The sequence below is a fragment of the Saccostrea echinata genome, unplaced genomic scaffold, assembly GCF_033153115.1.
Source record: "Saccostrea echinata isolate AGI-Se365-2 ecotype Australia unplaced genomic scaffold, CSIRO_AGI_Sech_v1 ptg000009l, whole genome shotgun sequence".
Taxonomy (NCBI): domain Eukaryota; kingdom Metazoa; phylum Mollusca; class Bivalvia; order Ostreida; family Ostreidae; genus Saccostrea; species Saccostrea echinata.
In genome coordinates, this window is record NW_026889758.1 from 38,842,337 (window position 1) to 38,864,476 (window position 22,140).

The following is a 22,140-nucleotide window of genomic DNA, read 5'->3' on the forward strand; positions in this document are numbered from 1 at the left end:
AAATTACAATCTCCCATCATCACAATTTTTTCATCTTTGTCAACAAATGGAAACAATCTGTTCTTCAAGGTATCGTAAAAAAGTTGAAGAGTACAAGAAGGTTGCTTATATAAAACTACACACTGTATTGGAGTATTGGATAACATAATGGAAATTATGGAAAATTCAACAGATTTGGAAGTAAAAGAGTTGTATGTCAAACACTGTAATTGATTCCTCAGATATATGACAATGCCATGATGTGATCTGGTCTGGGAAAAATTTGCATCATTTCTGAACATTGTAAAACCCTCCAAAGTAATGTCTTCATCAAAATCTGATTCACAAAGCCAAGATTCAGCTATACCAATGACATCTGCAGCTAAAACACTTGGTTCAGACTTTATATCAAAGTGTTTGTGTAGAGACCTTGCATTGTTGAACAAAAATTTAATATCTTTACATACAGAGTAAAGTGGTGTGTATGAGAGCTGCAGTCTATTTGTCCTCAATCTGTCCATCTCTTTATCAACATTTTCATCTTTCGAAAGACTTTTTTCATTGAAATCCAGAATGAATAGACCATCAAGTGACCTTACTCTTGAAAGGGCAACATAATGTATGTGAGGAATTTTGCGCTGCTTTGTCTGTGCTAAACTGATTACTGCCTTTGAAAGAGTTGCTCCCTGTGCTTTGTGGATTGTCTTTCCAGCAGATGGTTGGAGTGTAAACTGAACTCTCTCGTAGGTCTTCCTGTTATATACAAATGTTCTTTTAGCTTCAAATATGGGAGTCCACGTAGTGTTAACATTTGTGGTGAACAAATGGTTGTATTGATGTCTTCTTGAAATGCCTATACTTGAGTCAGCAAACAGAACCCATACTATGGCAGGTCTTAATTGTGATTGTCTATAATCAATGTATTTCACAACGCATGAAGCACCGTTTGTCAACCCATCTGTAACATCAAGATTTACTGATATGTCATAGAGCATATCTACAGCAATAACCAAGTTAGTTCTTAATTGTCCAGTAGATGCTGGGTTTTCAGGCAAATTTTGAACTAGTTTTAATTTCATCGATGCAGAAAGTTTTGTCTGTGATAACACGTCTGTGTCTGCTCTTACATTTACTTTATTTGTTGAAAGGTTTTCTATTAGATTGTTATTAAAACAATCAACAAACTTGTTCTCAATAAACAGATGAGGTGCCTCCTTAGGATAGACTTTAGAGTCTTGCCCGACGAAACGTTGAGAAATGAGTTCTTTGTCTTCATCTGTCATCTTGTTTTCACGAAGTCTATTCAACATTTCTGCAAATCTGAGGTCATCCTTTTGTCTCATAATTTCAGTTAATTCATGCATGTAAAAATGTTCATGCCACAAATTTTTTGCTAAACTCTGACCAGGATTAGAAAGGTCTTTGAAAATCCACTTGTCTCCAACAGGTGGTAACTGATATAAATCACCAACAGGTATGATACTAATACCACCAAAATCTTGTTTTCTACCAGTAAGTTGCTGAAGTCTATCATTTATAAATGTCAGCATATTATTCCCTACCATTGAAATTTCATCTATTATCACAACTGACAAATTCCGGTACTTTGTCCTAAATGAGTTCAATTCATCTGCACTCATGTGCTGCTGTGTTTGATACATTTTCCTGTGAAAAGCTGATGCAATAGTAGTCCCTTTGATGTTGTATGCAGCTTTGCCAGTGTGAGCACAAAGCAATATTCTAATATCATCTGTATTTTCTCCTTCTTTTGAGTACAGTATTCTGTGTAATGTTTGAAAAATGGCATCAACAACCACCGATTTTCCTGCACCTGCTCCACCAGTAAGAAAAGCATATAACGGTTCATCTTTGATTTGAATCCAGTTAGTTACATGATTGTAAAATTCTCTCTGCTTTGTATTCAGGGATTGCAAAAGTTTATAATACTGCTGATCAGGAATTCGGACAGCACTCATTTCTGTTTCAGATACTTTTGAAGACAAGCCAAGTTCCGGACCAATATCAAAATCTCTGTGTTCAAATGTATCAGGATCAAAATGAACAAACTCCTGTGATGGTTCAGAACTTATCTCTGCATCTTCTGCCTCAGCATGTTCTGTATTTGGTGCTACTGTCTCCATATTATCAAGATCTTCTTCAGCTTGAAGTCGAGCTTGTTCTAATTCATCCACAAAATGCTCATACTGTTTTTGCTTCACTTGTATTACACATGCTTTTTGCCTGTAGTGCTGTTCATAAGTTTGAAAACCACCAAGCAAGTCAACATTCTCATTTCTCCAAGGCAGATAGAGAAGAATTCTTTCCCTGTAGTACTGTTCAGAATTTGTTTTTTGGCTGTACCCTACATATCTAATAACTCGTTTGTTTTTTCGTCTTCTGATCGTAATCCCATTTTTTAACTGAACTAAAACATCCTGATCATTAAAAAAAGTTTCTTGAGAATTTTCTTCAGGGTTATCATCATTCACTTCCTCTTGTACATCTTTATGCATTTCTTTTGGGAAAGTGACTTCCAATTCAGAAACAACATCAGCTAAACACCAATTTTCTAGTTGTTTTGGTCTTCTTGCATATCTCTGTATCATACTATCTGCCTTAATATCAGTTGAGTCTTTTGGTAACTCATTCAATTCATCTTGATGTTTGAGTAAGAAAACTCTGTCATCAGGTGGTGAGGTATTTATAAAAACAACCTCTCTACTAGCTTGTGTAAGTGGCATCTGAAGGATCAAGTAACTTGCCTCTTGTGCACTGACCTCAACAAAGTTTAGGAACTTGTTTCCAATATGTCGAACTTGACGCTTAAGATCCATATTTCCCTCTGCAGCTTCTTGAGATGCCTTATCAAGCATTGCACTTATTCCTCTTTGAGATTTGCTGATGTAAGCAACAATGTATGTGGCACAGGCATAAGGATCAAGTACAAACTGAATATCCAAGTTAGCATTCCAAGCCCTTAGCACTGATGAATTATAGTAATTCACTCTCATTTCAGATGGACTTCTTTTTAGAAACATTTTGGGACCTTTCAAGGAAGCTCGAATACATTTTATATACTCATTCTCACACATTTCTACAACAGTCTCCAAGAAGGACTCATAGTCTAAACTGCAACCATCTTTGTAATCATTCATTTTCTTCTGAATATCAGAATATATCTTTCTATACTGCTCAATATCAACATCCAAGGGTTCAAGAAGCATGGTTTTTGGCAAAGGTGGCAATGGAAATCCAAATCGGCACACAGATTTACCCCCTTTCTTGCAAGTCTTTGAGTGTTTATGTACTTGAAGCTCTACAAGCTGCTTCATTTGAGGATTATTTTCCTGCAAACCACATGTGAGGTACTTATCTACATAAGCTTCAATTTCCTCATTGCTATTTTCTTTATGCTTTGGAGCATCACTTGTCCATACCAGCATATGAATATGTGGGGAACCTCTGTTTTGGAATTCTACTCTCCGAAATACATCAGTGACAACACCAAGAGGATTGTGAGGACTCTTTAGAAAGGTATTAATGAAGAGTTGAACTCTGTTGTCAAAGAATCTTGCACACGTCACTGGATCTTGTTTGACTAGTTTTGATTTTTCACTCCAATTCAAATCCTCTAGTTCTTCTTGTGACAGGGTTTTTCCATCTAGTGTTGCCAATGTTTTAAGCAGATCTTGCCATCTGGTATCAGCTGATGAAAGAGAAATAAACCAGGTTGGAAGACCTAACTGCCTTATCATGGCAAATACATCCTTCTTTTTAGATGAAAGATATGCAGGAGAATTTCTAAGGGTTCTGAATATATAATACCCTTCATTTAATCTTACAATTTTTTCTGCAGAGGCTGGATTTAAAACTTGTTCAGCAGTGATTTTCTTACCCTCTGATTTACATCTTCTCAATGCCAAGTTAACTTTATCACTAACTTGTTTAATTTGAATTTTCTTCAATTTAAAAAAGATGTTAGGTACAGATTGTGCTGCTCGTCTATCAACACTGCGCAACTCCCATTTTGCAATATCACTGTAGTTTACTGGTACTTCTCTTTCCTCACTTTCAGTTCTGCGATGACCACAAAATATTGTCGGAAAACAGAGATATTCTGCATCTTTATCTGTAAATAAACTTATTGGCTTTTGGTTTTCTCCAGGGGCAAACACAAAGAGTTTATTTGTATTAATGTCTGCTTCATCAACAAGTGTATCAGAATTGCCTTGAATACAATCATCTGAAGAAACTTCACAAAAACCATCATCATTTCCTTCAGATTCACGATCATCTCTATCATTTGAACTACCTATCAGTTCTTGTACTGTTTCCTCATTACTTTTTTCAATTTCACCTCTCCAAGAATGGTCTATCACTATACCTGAATTTTTATACAATTCACTATTTTTCATAAGCCATTGTAAAGCATTTATCACCACATTGGGACGAACATTTTCTGTGAAGCATGCCGATTTGTGAGATAATCTTTTCTTTAATTTTACAGCTATAGTCACATGCTCATCTATTTGTCGTGGAAGGGCATTTACAGTTGGCTGAATATCAACTGGAACATTCACAACATTTCCTTTGACTGACATCTGACCTCCTCTTGGTAATTCTCTTATTTGCATAAATGGTATGCGTTGAGATATTAACCTCTCTTCCAATGGGTGTAAATTCAAAGCATCTGGTTTAACAGGCCATTTCATTCCATTTTTAACTGAAAGTCTTGGAATTTTCTCATCCTTTAGGGCTGAACAGCAGGTTAAACATAGCCATTCTATGCCATCCACAGACTTTAAGCCAGTACAAATACTTTTACTACTAGCACTAAGATTAGTAGTATTTAGCTTGACCATGCTTTTCAAAAACCAAGTCTGATGACAACATGTACACACATAAATTGGACCACTTTTCAATTGTTCATGAAATTTCTCTATGCAGTCTTCCAAAGAATAACCATGACACCTTTTCTTCATTAATTTGTTTTCATGGTCTGTGAATTCTGCATCAAGCCTCCTTTTAGCTTTAGAAACTCTTTCACTCTCTTTTTCTTTTTGTCTGTAAATTCTTCTACTTTGCTGTTTACATAGCCTTTCCTTCTCAAGCTGCTGTACATTGTCTCTTTTCTTTTTCTTTGCTTCTCTTTCTTTTAAACAAAATATTGTATCTAGTCTTGCCTTGTTCATACATTTTAAGGTACTTTCTCTGTCCTTGATTTTTGTCTCAGGATTTTCTCTGACACTTCTTTTGGAAGCAAGTTCTTTCTCTTTAAATTCTCTACTTTGTCTTGCTTTATTTTTACTTTTTAAAGTACTTTCTCTGTCCTTGATTTTTGTCTCGGGATTTTCTCTGACACTTCTTTTGGAAGCAAGTTCTTTCTCTTTAAATTCTCTACTTTGTCTTGCTTTATTTTTACTTTTTAAAGTACTTTCTCTGTCCTTGATTTTTGTCTCAGGATTTTCTCTGACACTTCTTTTGGAAGCAAGTTCTTTCTCTTTAAATTCTTCACTTTGTCTTGCTTTGTTCATACTTCGTAAGGTACTTTCTCTGTCCTTCTGCTTTGTCTCAGGATTTTTTCTGACATTTTTTTTGGAAGCAAGTTCTTTCTCTTTAAATTCTTCACTTTGTCTTGCTTTGTTCATACTTCTTAAGGTACTTTCTCTGTCCTTCTGCTTTGTCTCGGGATTTTTTCTGACTTTTTTTTTGGAAGCAAGTTCTTTCTCTTTAAATTCATTACTTTGTCTTGCTTTGGTCATACTTCTTAAAGTACTTTCTTTGTCCCTCTGTTTTATCTGTGAGTTTTCCCTCCTTTTCTGCATATAATTTCTCATATATTCATTTCGACTTCCTTGTGGTGATTCAGAAATGGTACATTTTCTAGACATGTTCTCTTGGAACTCAAAGTACTTGTCAATTAAGGAAAGTCTCTCACTTCTTGAAATGGAAATACTTGTCTTTTGTGTTACAGACACTGGTTGAATCTCAAACTGGCTTATCATTGAAATATTACAACTTTGATAGAATGCAAACATGTAATCCACAAGTTGATCAGTATCTCCAAAAGTGATTTTAACAGCCTGCCCATCTGCACATGAAAGACCATCTTTTCCATGGGAATGTGAATCAAAAAATACAGGACAGTTCTTGTCATCCACATATATTGCAGAACAAATTCCTCCAACTATAATTAATCCTTGATTGTATCTATCAAAAAGTATCTGAATGCCTTCCTTCAAATTATTACTTGGACACGACTGATCCCAATCTATATGAGTCACTGTGCCATATATCTGTTCAAAATAGCATATTTCATACTGGTTGTCATGCACATGAACAGACTTGGGAAGTTCTTGAAACTGTAGCATTTTTGAGACATACCGAACAGTTGATTGCAATTCTGCAATTCTGACTCTAAATAAATTATCTCCAGCAAAGAGCACATCATCAAGTTCTGCTGACGTAGATGCATTTTGCAAAATGATGGACATCAAAGCATTGCATGTGCATTGAACTCCTCTAGAAAAAGCTGGAAATAAATAACTTGCTTGATTAATTGTCCCAAATAATCTTGTCACAGACAATTTTTTTTCCATGAAAGACTTGTATGTAGACTGTACAGGGTAACAGGAAATGTCAGTTGTGTTTTTTTGTATCTAAAGAAAAATTACCATTATTCTTGGGATAAACAGCCATATTGTCAAGCTTCATGAAATTTGGTTGTAATGTGTTTGAAATTATTGTGCTGGAAGGTAAACTAACACAGTTCAGAGACCCAGAAGACATATTGACAGAGTTTATAGTGCCAGAAGGCAATTTTGCAGTGTTCATAGTGCCCGAAGGCAAATTTGCAATGTTACTGGTGCCCAAAGGCAATTTTGCAATGTTACTGGTGCCCGAAGGCAAATTTGTAATGTTACTGGCGCCCAAAGGCAAATCTTGTACTCTTTTTAAGGAGGCAGTATCCCCCCGGTCCTTTGTACTATTTTTTACGTGGCTAGTGTCCACGAGTCTCAAAGGTCCATCATCCGTTACGTCAATTGTTGGGTCCTTTGTACTATTTTTTACGTGGCTAGTATCCACGAGTCTATTGTCAGTGCTGGCACGACTCTGGTTCCCCATCTTCGCCAATGCCATGCGCCAGTTCCTTTTGCGTGGCATCACAAGGTTTCTGCAAAACACATACAACTTCTATTAATTCAATCAGTATTCCTTAACCTAATATTTACTTCATGTATTTTTCAATAATACATCTCCCTTAAATAATTTATATAACCCTGGGCCTAAGGTGGATCTTAAGAGTTAAAGATTTAATATTAAAAACCTTGTTAAAATTTTCTAAAGAACAGTATAACGACACAGTCAAATTATCATGAAGGCATCCCCTTGCTTTTTATACATGTACTAGTATTCAAGTTTGTATCATCTCTAGTATCTGGCCAAATAGGAAATCAAAAGTTTTACATTGGAATCCAGAGGAAAGAATTTATAGAATTTTTCTCAAGAATAATTGGGTATCATTAGGCCAAATTAATAGGCATACATTCCGATGTAGTAAATGATTTAATATTTTTCCCCAGATAAAAGCCCTTTTTTCTATGGTGGCTCAACTTTCTTCACAGAAATAAAAAGATGCAATGAAATATGAACATGATGAAGGTAAGGTAATCAAGCTCAGAAGTCCATTGAAACATTACAAAATTGGAGCAGAGCAAACATAGACCTCTAATAACATCAGAGGTGGGGTCAGGTACTATGAAAGAGTAAGCATCCCCTGTTGACAGGTCAGATCTACCATGTGCTCCTTGTCATGAATGGGCAAACAGAAAAAACTGCAGACAGTTTTAAGGTGTAAATTATGGCCTAACAATCTTCTGGTAAACAGCAGTCTAATTAAGTATGAATGCATCAGCCTCTCATGTAAATTCCATAATGCTCAAAAGAGACTTCTGGGGGGGACGTTGTTGTTGTTGTTGTTACAAAATAGGTCAACATTACGATACTACATTTATAGAATGTTTGAATCGGAATACACATAAAATATGCAAGCTATCTTAATCACAGATTAAAGTAAACCTGATATCAAACAATATGGTTTTCCCAAGAGTTATTTCCCCATGGCCGCCATATTGTAGGTCAACATTCCCAGATCCCTTCATTATTCAACCAAGTTCAATTTGTTATACTAGGCACTGAGTTGAAGATAACAGTTTTTCTTAAGAATATACATTTGTTAAGCCTCTTTTAACTCATAAGGCCAAACAAAAAAATATGTGTGGTTCCGGTTACACCTCCAAAAAAATTGGGGTAGGTAGGTAGGGATTTTTTTTTTTAAATTTTTTTTTTTTTTTAACAAAATGATTTTCTTAATTATTCTAAATAATACTTATCACTACTTTGCAAATGGCATTTAGATGTGGTGTGATAAAATACTAGTCAATATTGGTAGGGGACACCTACATGCTAGCTTGCTTTCGATTTAACACTAATAAACACTTGCACTATGTTGTGCAAGGAGGCCGTCATTGCTGAAACTAAAACTTAAACCGGAGCCATTGATGGAAATTGGGGAAAATTCCGGAAAAAATATGAAAATTGCCAAAAAAAAGTTTAGGGTCGGGGGTATAAAATAGGGACGGTCGGGTAACCGGAATCACACATATTTTTTTATTTGGCCTAATTACAATATTGTAAATATTTTTCCCCATGTATTTCTGGCAGGCATGATTAAAATGCATGGTTGCTCAGAGAGGAAAATTCACTACTTTGACCTACAAGATGGCGGCCAAGGGGAATAACTCCAAGGCAAAATATGTCCTAGGAAAACTATCTATACACAGTCACTGCAGATGGAACTGTTCTAACATGCACTAACTTTACAGCCACACTAGGTTGGTTCCTATTATTTTTCCCCCACTGAACTTACTTGAACACGTCTAAACTGTACTAAAATAAAGGCACAAATACCAACTACCTATCAAACATTGCACTCATTTCTTGTGATCAGATGAAAATACAAGCTAGCTGAAATTTTCATATTATTTACCCTTTGTGTAAAAATACTCAAATAGGTTCTTCTTACCCACCACACAATTAAGCTGAAATATTAACACTATTTTTCTTATAATCATTTATAAATACTGTAAACGTATTACATTTGGCAGTGTGTTCTATTTAATGCCTTTGCAGAATGGAACTTTTGCCAAATCAAGTACATGTACATCCCAAATGCCTTTTATACATACATTTACATCTTGCACATTCAGAAATGCACTAATTCAAATTTACACTAACTTGCTGAAAAATAAATTTCCTCCAAATATTGTACACACTAAATATAATAGTAAATACATCTATAGTGCTGTATATTGAACCATGACATGGAGTTGGTCTTGAACTGCATTTGCAGGGAAATCTTAAACCTTGGGCACTTGGAATATATCTACAAGACTACACTTAATGACTTATTTTGATAAAATCTTGAATAGTTTCTTTGAAATTGAGCTCACAACAAATGTAAGTAAAGGTCAAGATCATAGGAAAGGTCAAGGTAAAAAATGTAGACTCAGTTGAATAGCTCTAATATGTATCAGGCTATCAGCATATGAAATTTGATAAAAATATCTTGAATATTATTTTGAAACTGAGCTTAACACAAATTTTTCAAAAATGGTGCTCAAGGTAAAAGACAAAAATTGTTGATGCAGTTGAATAGCTAACATCAATATTTATCACCATATGAAGTTTCATAAAAATATCTTGAACAGTTCCTAAAAAAAACTGAGCGAAACACAAACTTTTGATAAGTGAGGTCAAGGTCAAATTCAAAAAGTGTTAGTGCAGTTGAAAAGCTCTCATTAGTATGTATCAGCAATCAGCATATGAAGTTTTATGAAAATATCTTGAATACTTCCTATAACCGAGTTAAACAAAAAATTTTAATAAGTGGGGTCAACGTCAAAGGAAAGGTCAAGAAAATTTGATGCAATTGAATAGCTTACATCAATATGTATCAGCATAAAAAGTTTCATAAGAATATCTTGGAACAGTAAGTGGTTCTTGAGAAGAAGATTTTTTAGCAACCAGTACTTTCATTTCTATTTTCCTAATTATCTCCCCTTGTTTAAGGGTCACAACCCTACAGGAATAGACATTAACTTTCAGATTTACTTGCCCTTCGGGCAAGTGATCTTAAACTTTGACTTGTATGAATGCAAATCCTTGTTGCCCAAAATTAAGAAAGAACTTGAGAAGAAAATTATTTATTACTATAAATGTTATGATAAGAAAGAATGTGACACACTGTCAATTTGGCAAGTTGAGTTACATGAAAAAATTTCGATGCTGGATTTGTACATAAATGTATACACTGTCCTTGTAACTATAACCTGTTAACACACACCGCCATGCAGCAATACCCCACCCCCACCCCGTTTCCTTCTAATAAAATTCATATTTTTAAAATTATTTTCAGTAGAATCCTTTTGTTAATCATGACTCTCAGATGTCACATCATGTGAAATGTGAAGCTACAGGAAGATAGTTGCTATGAAACATACATCTTATCTTGATTAGGATACATCGTGTTACACTCCTCTTATATTCTGTGAGTGAATAAATAATCTAATATCCTAATAAGAAGTTAACAAAGTTGTTAGTTGTGGAGTGTATTAACTATGAAAGAAAACAATTATCCAGAAACGCTACCAAGGAATTCCGAAAGCAAAACCATTGTCAGTCAGGTACATGGTGGAAATCGTGTTCGATTTATTGTTTTATTACAAATTAATGTAACTTAATAAATATAAACATTTCTATGAGAAAAATTCACTTCCCCGATGGGACAAGTATGTCACAGTTTCACTTGCCCGAACTGAGAATTTACTTGTCCCGGGCAAGCGGACAACCGTAAATGTCGATCCCTGCCCTAGTTTTAGTATAAATGGGAGTCCAAGGATAGCCTGTGACAAATTTGACAATAATTGGCCAAGGGGTTCTTGAGTTATGGCCAATATTCTAAAAAGTTTACGCACACTGCACAAATGCCCATAGCGTTAGCTCTTTGAGCCTTTGGCTCAGAAGAGCTAAAAATTATACAAAATCAGATTTAGGACAGATGATACAAATAAACTTTTATCAAAAATCCTGAAAATACCTACTGCAGTCATGTTCATGAGTAAAATGGATGTTTAACCATGTAGATTTTATTTTTTTATTTGAAGTTTTACAATAAAGGGATTTAAAGTTACAAAAAATGGTATAGATTTAAAAGGATGACTGTAGAAGTAGAATTTTAAACTTCATAGAAAGTTTACAATTACTTATTATTTTAGAAATTTATTATTTGCATTATTCATAACCAAAATAGGGCCAAATATATATACCAATCCAGGCATCCATTTTATTGTTTGTATCATCTGTTCTTAAAACAAATATTAAATACCTCACCTTTAAATAACTTCTATTTGCTACATTGTGAGGAAGAATTATTTTTCGTATATTTTCGTTCAATAAACACAGTACAAAACAATGCAACATGATTTGTAATGAAAGATAGGTGATGAAGCTCAGAAAACAACAGCAACAAAATAATTACCACCTTCATGGAAAGCATTACTCCTTCAGGCAACTACAGTAAAACTCAGTTATAACGAAGTCACTAGGACCTGTGAAATTACTTCGCTATATCCGTAATTTGTTATAGCCATATAAGAAATTCGTTAAATTTATATAGCTAGGGATCCAAGAAAAATTCGCTATATCCGTGACTTCGCTATATCTGTCTTCGTACTAAACGAGTTTTACTGTAGAAATAAAAATTACAGGGTTGAATAAACCTAAATGTATAATAGCATCACTCAATCCAGAAGACTTTGATGAGACTGTAGCTCTACTGGTTTTTACTTAATTAACTAGATGTGTCGTAACGCCATGAATGCCCTTGCAGGCAGCTAAAATTTAAAATGCCATATTTATTTTTGAATTTTTATTCAAACTTGACCTGTATTGTATCCAACCATGACCAAATTCGAACTTGACCTGTATTTTCTGGTAAAATACCTGCAAGATATGGCCAAAAAACTAAGTTGAAAAGTGCAGAAATTCCCAGAAAAATAATGGAATCAGAATTTCCTGGTAATATGCACATCTATACATTGTGTCCTAAATACCTGCAAAGTTTGACAAAATTCTGTGCAGTGGTTTAAGAGGAGTTGCGCTGACAAACTGTTCATCTCTATATTCAAGATATGGCCAAAAATTTAAGTTGAAAAGTGCCAAAAATTCCCCAAAAAATAAAGGAATCTGAATTTCCTGGTAATATGCACATCTACACATTGTGTCCTAAATATCTGCAAAGTTGACGAAATTCTGTGCAGCGGTTTATGAGGAGTTGCACTGACAAAAAACAGGACTGACTGACTGACTGACAGACGGGTCAAAAACATTATACCCTCCGCAACTTGTTATGTGGGGTATAATAACCTTACTAGTATGTAAAAAGTATGTTTTTAAAAAAAGACTTGTTACATTTTAAAAAAAGAAGACATGAAAATATACCAAATCTATGTTTATGTTTAAGTGAAATGAATAATTTTAGCCACTTAAAATTTATTTTTCAAAAATGTCTGTTACTTTTTAATATTTATTGTTATAATTTGCACTCTTACACTTATTACCTGTCACTCTACTTATTCATGAATATTTATTTGCATGATTTGCTTAACTGCATTGATTGTCCAAATTAATTTCGTGTTGGGCTGTGCAGTAATATTGATATTCCGGTATATTGCAATTCGTTAACAAAAAATATCGTATTGCGATGTTTTTCCAGTAACGGTATGTCGGTAAAATACTTGGGCTTGGGTTTTCTAAAGTTAAATATGAAATTTAAGATGACAGAAATGCTTTCAATCATGCCAAACAATAAGGTTACTGTTTTATGGTTGTATTTTGTTACAAAACTGAAGTGAAATCAAGAAAGGACTTTTTTTTGGCTACAACATACATGTATTTATAACACACATGTAGTTTTATTCACGCTGATTATAAATAAAGGTTAATAAAAATAATAAGAAAAGAGCATTTTCACTGTTATTAAAAATATTGCAATACATATCGCAATAGTTTAAAATATCGCAATAAGAAATTTCCAGCCGATATTCAGGCCTAATTTTGTTCTTTCAAATTTAATGAAGATTGCTGGATAAACATAATTACATGTATTAGTTAGTCACCCAGTGCATGAATAAATGATTTGATAAATTAAACCAAACTAAATGAATGACTGGTGAAAAAAAAAAAAACTAACATCATTTTCTAAGTAGTTAAATCATATGAATTCAAATATGATAAACACGTAAATTACATGTATACATTTATATTAACATGTACCATATACATTATATATCATGTAAAACACCTCGTGGGGCGAATAGTCTCAGAGCGAATCGTTAATAGGGGCGGAACATCCTGAACCAAAATATCTTAGAACAATTCATTCAAAAAAATATTTCTTGTCATCCTGTATTGACTACTAAAACGTGATAAATTGAAAAAGCATCTTATTCCTAAAATTAATATGAAGCTATTTACCTCCATACTATATGGGACGTTATTCATGTGATTAGAAGACCCTGGGGAAGAAAAGTGTGTCACACTTATCAGAAGACCTTCTCTAAAATAAAGTATTATTATCATTATTATTCAAAGCGAGGATCTGTCCCGCTATTCCTATCAACTACACCATTACTTTAGAGATAATTCGAACTGATAATTTCATCACGTTTCCAAATTCAGTTCGACACAATATTCGATAAAAAAGCAAAAACGCATATTTAACACCCAGTATAGATAATTTATTATTGCATATAAAATGCAGACAACAACGTTCAAACCAGCATTTTCTTTGTAGCTCCATCACAAACCATTTCTGCGCCATTTGAACAAAGCTAAAACGAATCTAATTATCAGGAAGAATACGATGTATTCTCAAAAGCACATTATTTTTCATACTTTGTAACCCTAAAAATCGCAACACTCATACCCACCGTTCGTACTGCAAAACCTGAGACCTACAAAACGTAAATAATAAGTAGTATTCAACTTTCAAGACAGTCCGACGATATTCTTCTTCCGAGAGACGCTCGTTTGTGCGCATGCGTGGGTGTTCTGCAGCAAGCAATAATATTCCCGGATAATTTTTTTTTAATAAGATCTGTTTTCTTCTCGCGTAAATAACTTTAATACATTGATTAAAAACATCAAACATCCCAGAAATATTTTTTTTTTTACATGTAATTTCAATATAAATAGTTTTTTCCAATATAATTATATTTGTTCAACTAATCCATGTTATCCTCACCCTGGGGCCTGAACCCTAAAACCCAGGGGCCATGCATTCCACAGTGTTGAGGGCTCTCTGCTTTTTATAATCATACCAACAGCTTAACTGCTTGATCACAATGTAAGAATAAAAGACCATATTTTCTTAAAATACATTTCAATATATGGGATGCCCAAGTTAGCCCCACCCTAGGACCTGAACCCAGACCCCAGGTGCCATAGATTTCACAATTTTGGTAGAGGGCTCATTGCTCAACATAATCATAAAAACATTATACCCCCTTGGAGTCAAAGAATTAAGAAGAAGAATTTATAACATATTATGCATTTTCAACATACAACCAACTTAGCCCCACCCTAGAGCCTGAACCCTAAGCCCAGGGGTCATGAATTTCACAATTTTGGTAGAGGGCTCAATGCTTATTACAATCATGTCAACAGTTTGAATGCTTGATGTCCAGGAGTGAAGAAGAAGATTTTTAAGTATTGCATTAATTTTGGTGGTTTTAGCCCCACCCCTCAGGCCCCAGGGGGGCAGGGACCATGAAATTCACAACTTTTGTCCCCCTTCACCCATAGATGCTATATGCCAAAATTGGCTGAAATTGGTTGAGCGGTTTCAGAGAAGAAGCTGAAAATGTTTAAATGTTAACGCACGACGCACGTCGCACGACGGACGACGCACGACGACGGACAAAAACGGATAGCAATAGGTCACCTGAGTGACTCAGGTGACCTAAAAAAAATGGCACTCAGGGCCATTGAGCAATGAGGGATCTTTTTTTTTCGTGCCAGCACCTACTGCGACACGAGACCTCGGTTGAGATCGTCGACAAAATGGTATTAAAAGCATTCAATACATCAGAATTTATGAAATTAATTGAAAAAGATGCCGAAGGAAAAAACTAGTAACTTAACATCACTCATGGATAAATAATTCTTATCATGTTTATGTCATAAATTCCATAAGGGCCTATTTTATAAATAACATTTGTTGGTAAATACGCCACGAAACTGATGGTATCGAAAGAAACTTTCCGGTCTAATTCAGCATAACTTAAGAAACACTATTTAAAAGAAATCACGAAATAATGATAATAAAAAAAAGAACATATAAACATTTCAGACACTCTGTATACCAACAATGATTAGTAAGTTATTTAAAAGTACAAAATTTACTTTTTCGTTGATATTTTCATTCGGTTTTAATTTAATTTGGATAAATTCCTAAAAGTTAGATCAACTTAACACCCCATGATTTTTCAAGAAACCTGTGCCCACCAAATCTATAGATTGATTCAAGAATTTAAACTTTGTACTCATTATAATACGAGGATAAAGTATTGAGGTTGAAAATTATTGGATTTTAGAAGATACTGGATATTGGATGATGAACTCATTTGGGTCACTTGTTTATATCATTTATATACCAACCGCTTTCCCACAAAAATATTGAATGTCTTTTATCATTTATATACTAGTATTAAAAAGAAAAGGTTTCAGTTATTAAAAAATATTAATTGTCATATCCAGATTTGGTTATCTGTATCATAAACTAGAGGTCATATTAGTCATATTAAACAGCAAAGCCGTGATTAGTCATATCGATACTGAAGCATCCTCAGGTACCAAGGCAACCTCTCTTTACCAAGTATGATCTTCCAATAATTCTCCATTAAGTTTGCGCTCTGTTTATACTATAGTGAAAATTGAACAATTTTTCTCCATTTCTTCTTTAAAAAAAATAAATAAATATAAAAAAAAATTTTAAAAAGTTAATGTCAAAGTAAAAAAAATGCCAATAATCTGCTTCACATTTAATATACATGAATTTCGTTCATGCAGATTTTTTTTTTTCAATATATCACAGATACTACAGATCGAGTCTGAAAAATCTGTTTCATCTTTGGATATTTTACTAGAAAAAGACATCGATGTTAACCTAACAACATAACTTTATGATTAATGTGATGACCTTCGGCTTTTCAATCATCAACTTTCCTACTTAAGTAGCAATATACATGTACCATCATCACCTGCATATGGAGTTTATGTCTCCCAGTTGATTCGAACGCAAGAGCATGCTCTTGGGCTACGTACGAACCATTTCCAACAAGAGGCAAGCTATTCACGTATAAGTTGATGAAACAAGAATATCATTAGTCTCGTTTAAAGGCAACGTTTCTCAAATTCTACGGTCGATACATTGACCTTGTCGGCGGATACAATCTATCATTAAGTCGAATGTTGACTGACATTTTTCATACAAATTGTTAGGCCATTATTTTCACACAGATTTGTCTACGGATTTTCCCCTTCGCCCGTTCATGACATGGAGCACACAGTGGGTGTGACCGTTCGACGGGAGAAGCGTACGCCTGAAGTGGCACCTGATCCCACTCTGATGTTTTTAGAGGTCCCTGTTTGCGCTGCTTCAAATTTATATTGAAAAAATACTTTTGATGGACTTTTGAGCTTGATTTCTGTTCCTTATCTTCATATATATTCCATACAATATATAAAATTGTCCTTATTTCAAGAGATTTTCAGAATTTAACTTTAATGGGGAAGAAATATATCTTTTTCTGAATATATCCTTGGTAGTTCTTTCTATCTTCACAAGTGTTAGCCTTTGCATGTGCCATTTCTTGTAATTATAAAATGTTTGTAATGTTTTCAACGTTTTTGGAATTGTTGGCTAGGGATCAAACAATTCATCATTATTCACATGATTTCATTTTTATAGGTAGTGCAAACACAAATCATTGTAAAACTCACAGGGGCCGAAAACATACTATCATATAATGTTGATTTTTTGGTGACACTTAGACATTTAATCCCACCTCTGGAATTTCAAGGGGTCCGTTGTTTTTTTCTGCCCTGTTCAAAGATTTTTTTTTATTCTTTGTAGGGTTTTTGAGATTGATCGCTGTTCGTTATCATCAGCTTTGTCTTTTTATCTATACAAAAAGGCAGGGGAATCAACGTCAGCCCGAATTTACACAGGATCTATCTTAAAAAAAACCTCTATTTTAAAGACAAAAGGCCCAAGGGCCTGAACGGTCACCTGAGTATAATACAATTTAGAGGATCCATAAAATATAAACTGATAGAGGAAGTTTTGTTGCCCAAAAGCAAGAGAAAAAGGATGATCAGGATCAACGAAATAATTCAGTATCAACTCATAAAGTAAGTTCTAATCTGTCCTCCATTTATCGCTATTATCATGCAGACTATTAACAAAATATTCAGTGCTTCAGTACTATTTTTAACCCCATATCATAGTCTCTCACATTGGCCTCTCTTGGTCCTTGAAGAAAATTAAAAAAGATATGTTATTTTTGTCATTTTTATTTATCTAGTATTTGCAAGTCTACCTGATCATTAAAACTATGAAAGTACTTTTTGTATTATACAATTATTATTATTATTATTATTTTTTTTTTTGCATAATTCTCTTATTCTATTTACCTTTCAAATACATTATTTAAAGGGTTATCAGAAGTGAATGGCAAAGGGGAATTTTTTTTCTCTCAGTAGAATATGAATTAATAGAGCCCTGGCCAGGACCAGAACACTTGACCAAATGGTCCAGATGTTAAAAAATCTGGTAAAAATACCCTTGCTCATTAAAAATTACTCCGTTTGCTTCCGACATGCCCAAGAGCATAGAATATTTTTTAAATAAATAATACGTTTTCACTACAGATTCAACACTATCTAATCCTAACACCAGAACCCATGACCCAGGGTCGTGAATTTCACAGATTTGGAAGAGGCACCCTCATCACCATAACTATGCACTTAGTTGAAGATTTTCAAATAATAACACATTTTCACTAATTCACTATATTATATAATACAATTAATGCATTTTCACTATATCATCAATAGAGCCCAACCATAACACCAGAACATCTGACCAGGGAGCCATGAAACTCACAATTCTTGAAGAAGCACCCTTACTCATAATAGCTATAACCTTAGTTTCTTTACTTTTTAACCAGAAGTAGAGAAGAATATTTTCAAAGAAATTATGCGTTTTCACTACATAATCAATAGAGCCACCCCTCCCCCTTCACCAGAATCCCTCACCCTTGGGCCATGAATTTCACAATTTTGGAAGAGGCGCCATTGCATATCATAACCATACACTTGGATTGTTTAAATAATACCTAGGAACAGAGAAGAAGATTTCAAAGAATTAATGCAGTTTCACTATATAATCAATAGATCCCACCCTAACACCAGAGCCCCTGACCCAAGGGCCATGAATTTAACAATTTTGGAAGAGGCACCCTTGCTCCTTGCTCATCATAACTATGCACCTAGTTAGTTAAATACCCATGGGCAGAGAAGATTTTCAAAGAATTAATGCATTTTCACTATATAATCAATAGAGCCCCACCCTAATACCAGAACCCCTGACCCAGGGGTCATGAAATTCACAATTTTGGAAGAGGCACCCTTGCTCATCGAAACTATGTACTTATTTTGTTTAATACCCAGAAGCAGAGATTTTCAATCAGTTAATGGATTTCACTATATAATCAACAGAGCACCGCCTTAACACCAAAACCCCTGAACCAGAGGCCATAAAATTCACATTTTTGGTAGAGGCACCCTTTCTTATCAAAACTATGTACCTAGTTAGTTTTTTTAATACCCAGGAGCCGAGATTTCCAAACAATTTATGCATTTCGCTATATAACAAATGGAGCCCTACCCTAACACCAGAACCCCTGACCCAGGGGCCGTGAACTTCACGTTTTTTTATCTATGAAGAGACACCTTTGCTCATCATAATTATGTTCGTAGTTCGTTTAATTCCCAGGAGCAGAGAGGGTATTTTTTGAAGAATTAATGCTTTTTCACTATATGATCTATATAGCCCTGCCCTAGCATCAGAATCTTTGGCCCTGGGGCTAGGAATTTCACAGTTTTTGTAGAGGACTCAATGTTTTCTTACAATCATTGCAACAGTTTGACTGCTTGATGTCCAGGAGTAAAGAAGACTTTTAAAGAATGCATTAATTTTGGTGGTTTTAGCCCCACCACTCAGGTCCCAGGCGACAGGGACCATGAATTTCACGTTTTTGTTCCCCCTCACCCATAGATGCTATATGCCAAAATTGGTTCTGCGGTTCCAGAGAAGTTGAAAATGTTTAATTGTTAACGCACATCGCACGACGACGGACGAATACGGAAAGCAATAGGTCACCTGAGTGACTCGGGTAACCTAAAAATACCTTGCAGCCAATGAAGTAACAGCTGGAATCAAAGTACAATAATTGTTCTTTCATGAAAACGTACCTCGCTCATTAATGAAGTGTTTAAGTTGGGTTACATTATCTCGATTTCCAATGGTGCATGTCGATGACATAAGCGCCTCCGTTTAAATCATTAAGTAAAATATGTACCCCTTTACTATAAAATCATCAAAGCCTGCAATTCCAGCCGATTTGGCTAATGTTATCTCGGCCGAAAGTAGTCAGGTTTTGACTTGTACATGTCTAACATATTACAAAAAAGAATAACTGATCGTCTATGAATGAACACTGTTTATTAATATACAATTCATACCTTGTTAAAACAAGAGTAGTTTTAGACTTCAGGCACTTCCGGTCGAGATCAAGAAACGAAAATGGCGTCGAGTTGCAGGCCTTGTTGTGCAGAGCAGAGCGACACTTACCCGGCATCTGTCTGTCCCTCTATCTGTCTGTCACACATATCTCCAGAACTCAAAGAGATATGGATTTGATATTTTCCACATATATTGCTTTGCACTATGGCTTTTCTAAAATACCATGGTTACCGACCTCGTAAACTTTGAACTTGACCCCTTTAACCAACTTTTAAAAATAGTTTACAGTGTCGATATAAAGCATATTTTTGACATTTAAGAAGTAAGTCAATGCTGTTTAGCATGTGTATAAAACTAATTATGTAAAATCTCTTAATTTTGTTAATTATACATTTACTGGAATGTACAAGCATGCAGCAGAATAAACAATTTTAGATGAAATTCACAATGGTAATTACATACTGTATGTATCTTATATGTTAATCTTCTTCTCGATTTACAAGTGCTCTTGGTGTCATTTCTAAAAGTAATGGCAAAATAAGGCTAATTCATGATGCAAGCCGCCTGGCATAAAATTGTTTAAACAATCTGTATGATGATACCTCTTGTGTTTTTATGGATTTAAGAGAACTGCTTCCTAGCGAAGGTTGGTCAGAGAAATGAATGTCGAATTCAAGCAATTATGCATAATGGGTTACAGTGGTTTTTTTGAGGGAGATACCCATCACCTTTTTTGAAGTAGGGGTAGCTAAGAGCCTCTCTATTTTACAAACAGTGTCTTCTTGTGTGTGTCATATAATGAAAACTGTTTATGGAGCTACAGTTAAGTGTGTCACCATGCCGGCAGCTCATCTTCCTTGGCATATTCATTGATACCTTTGTAATGACACTATTCCTCCCTATAGAAAAAATGCTCGAGTTTTCTAAACTTTTCTTTAAATTTGCTACTTAGAGTGCGCGCACGAAAACATCAGATGGAATCTCTTATTGACAAATTCAGCTGGGCCTGTGAGATGATACAGGAGACGGAACATTCTTTCATAGAATGTTTGATGTCAACAATCAGCTCATAAATTGCAAAGTTCGTATGTCCACTGAATTCAAAAAGGCCCTTCTCTGGTGGATATCCTTTATTGCACAGTGAGTTTGACCTGTTAGAAATATTTTGACTGACGCATGTGATACCTGAGGGGGTGGTTTCTATGATGGTGATTATTTCTATTGATTGATTGTTTATTGCTATAGTCCCATTCAAGAAATTTTCACTCATATAGAGACGTCACCATATACCGGTGAAGGGCTTCAAATTTTGACCTTTACTCGGCACTCAGCTAGGGCCATTGGCATTCAGGGATCATTATCGTGCCAACACCTCGGTTTTCAAGGTCTCATCCGAAGGACCCGCAACTTTCACTTCAAAGTGCCGAGCACATGGCGAAGGAACAGTTGCTACCCATTTTTTATCGACTTCGGTCAGTCGCGGCCGAGATTCGAACTCACAACCTCCCAATCACGGAGCGAGCGCTCTACCGATTGAGCTACCGTGAACGGTCTATTTCTATTGCAAGGCCGTAACTACCATTGAGGCAAGTGAGGCAAATGCCTCACTAAAATTTTAGAGTTTTCTGAAAATAGCTTTACTTTGATCTGAAATTATTTGCGTCTTTGTACTAAATTCATTATAATACTTTCAACTTTACTTTCAATTTCTAAAAATCGATCATCTCACCAGGTGCTTCATTATAGTTTAGGAATCATGTTAAAATAGTTCAAAACGTGAAGAATTTCAAAGATTAAGTCTTTAATGTACTAAAACCCAGGTTCTGAGACCCCCCCCCCCCCCGAGAACGCCTATCAGGGCATTACCCTCGACCCGCTTGGGACTCGGGTGGCCCCCAGAATCCTTGCCTCACTGCAAATTTGAGCCTAGTTACGGCCTTGTATTGAACTGGAAAGCAGAGTTCTCGAAATTAGAAATAGACACATCAATGTAAAAGAAACAATTAGCATTGCCCTAGCTTTAGAACGCTTCGCTCCATGTCTTACCATTAAAGTGTGATAGACATAAGTATACACCGACAACATAGCAAGCTCGAAGCTACGTTAACAATGCCTCCAAAAGTAATACACTGATTATGAATCTTCTACGTGGATTGCCTGGACCAAGATCATTGTAACTTTTTACTTTGACTGCTGTTACAACACTTTAGCTGTTACAATATCACACATAG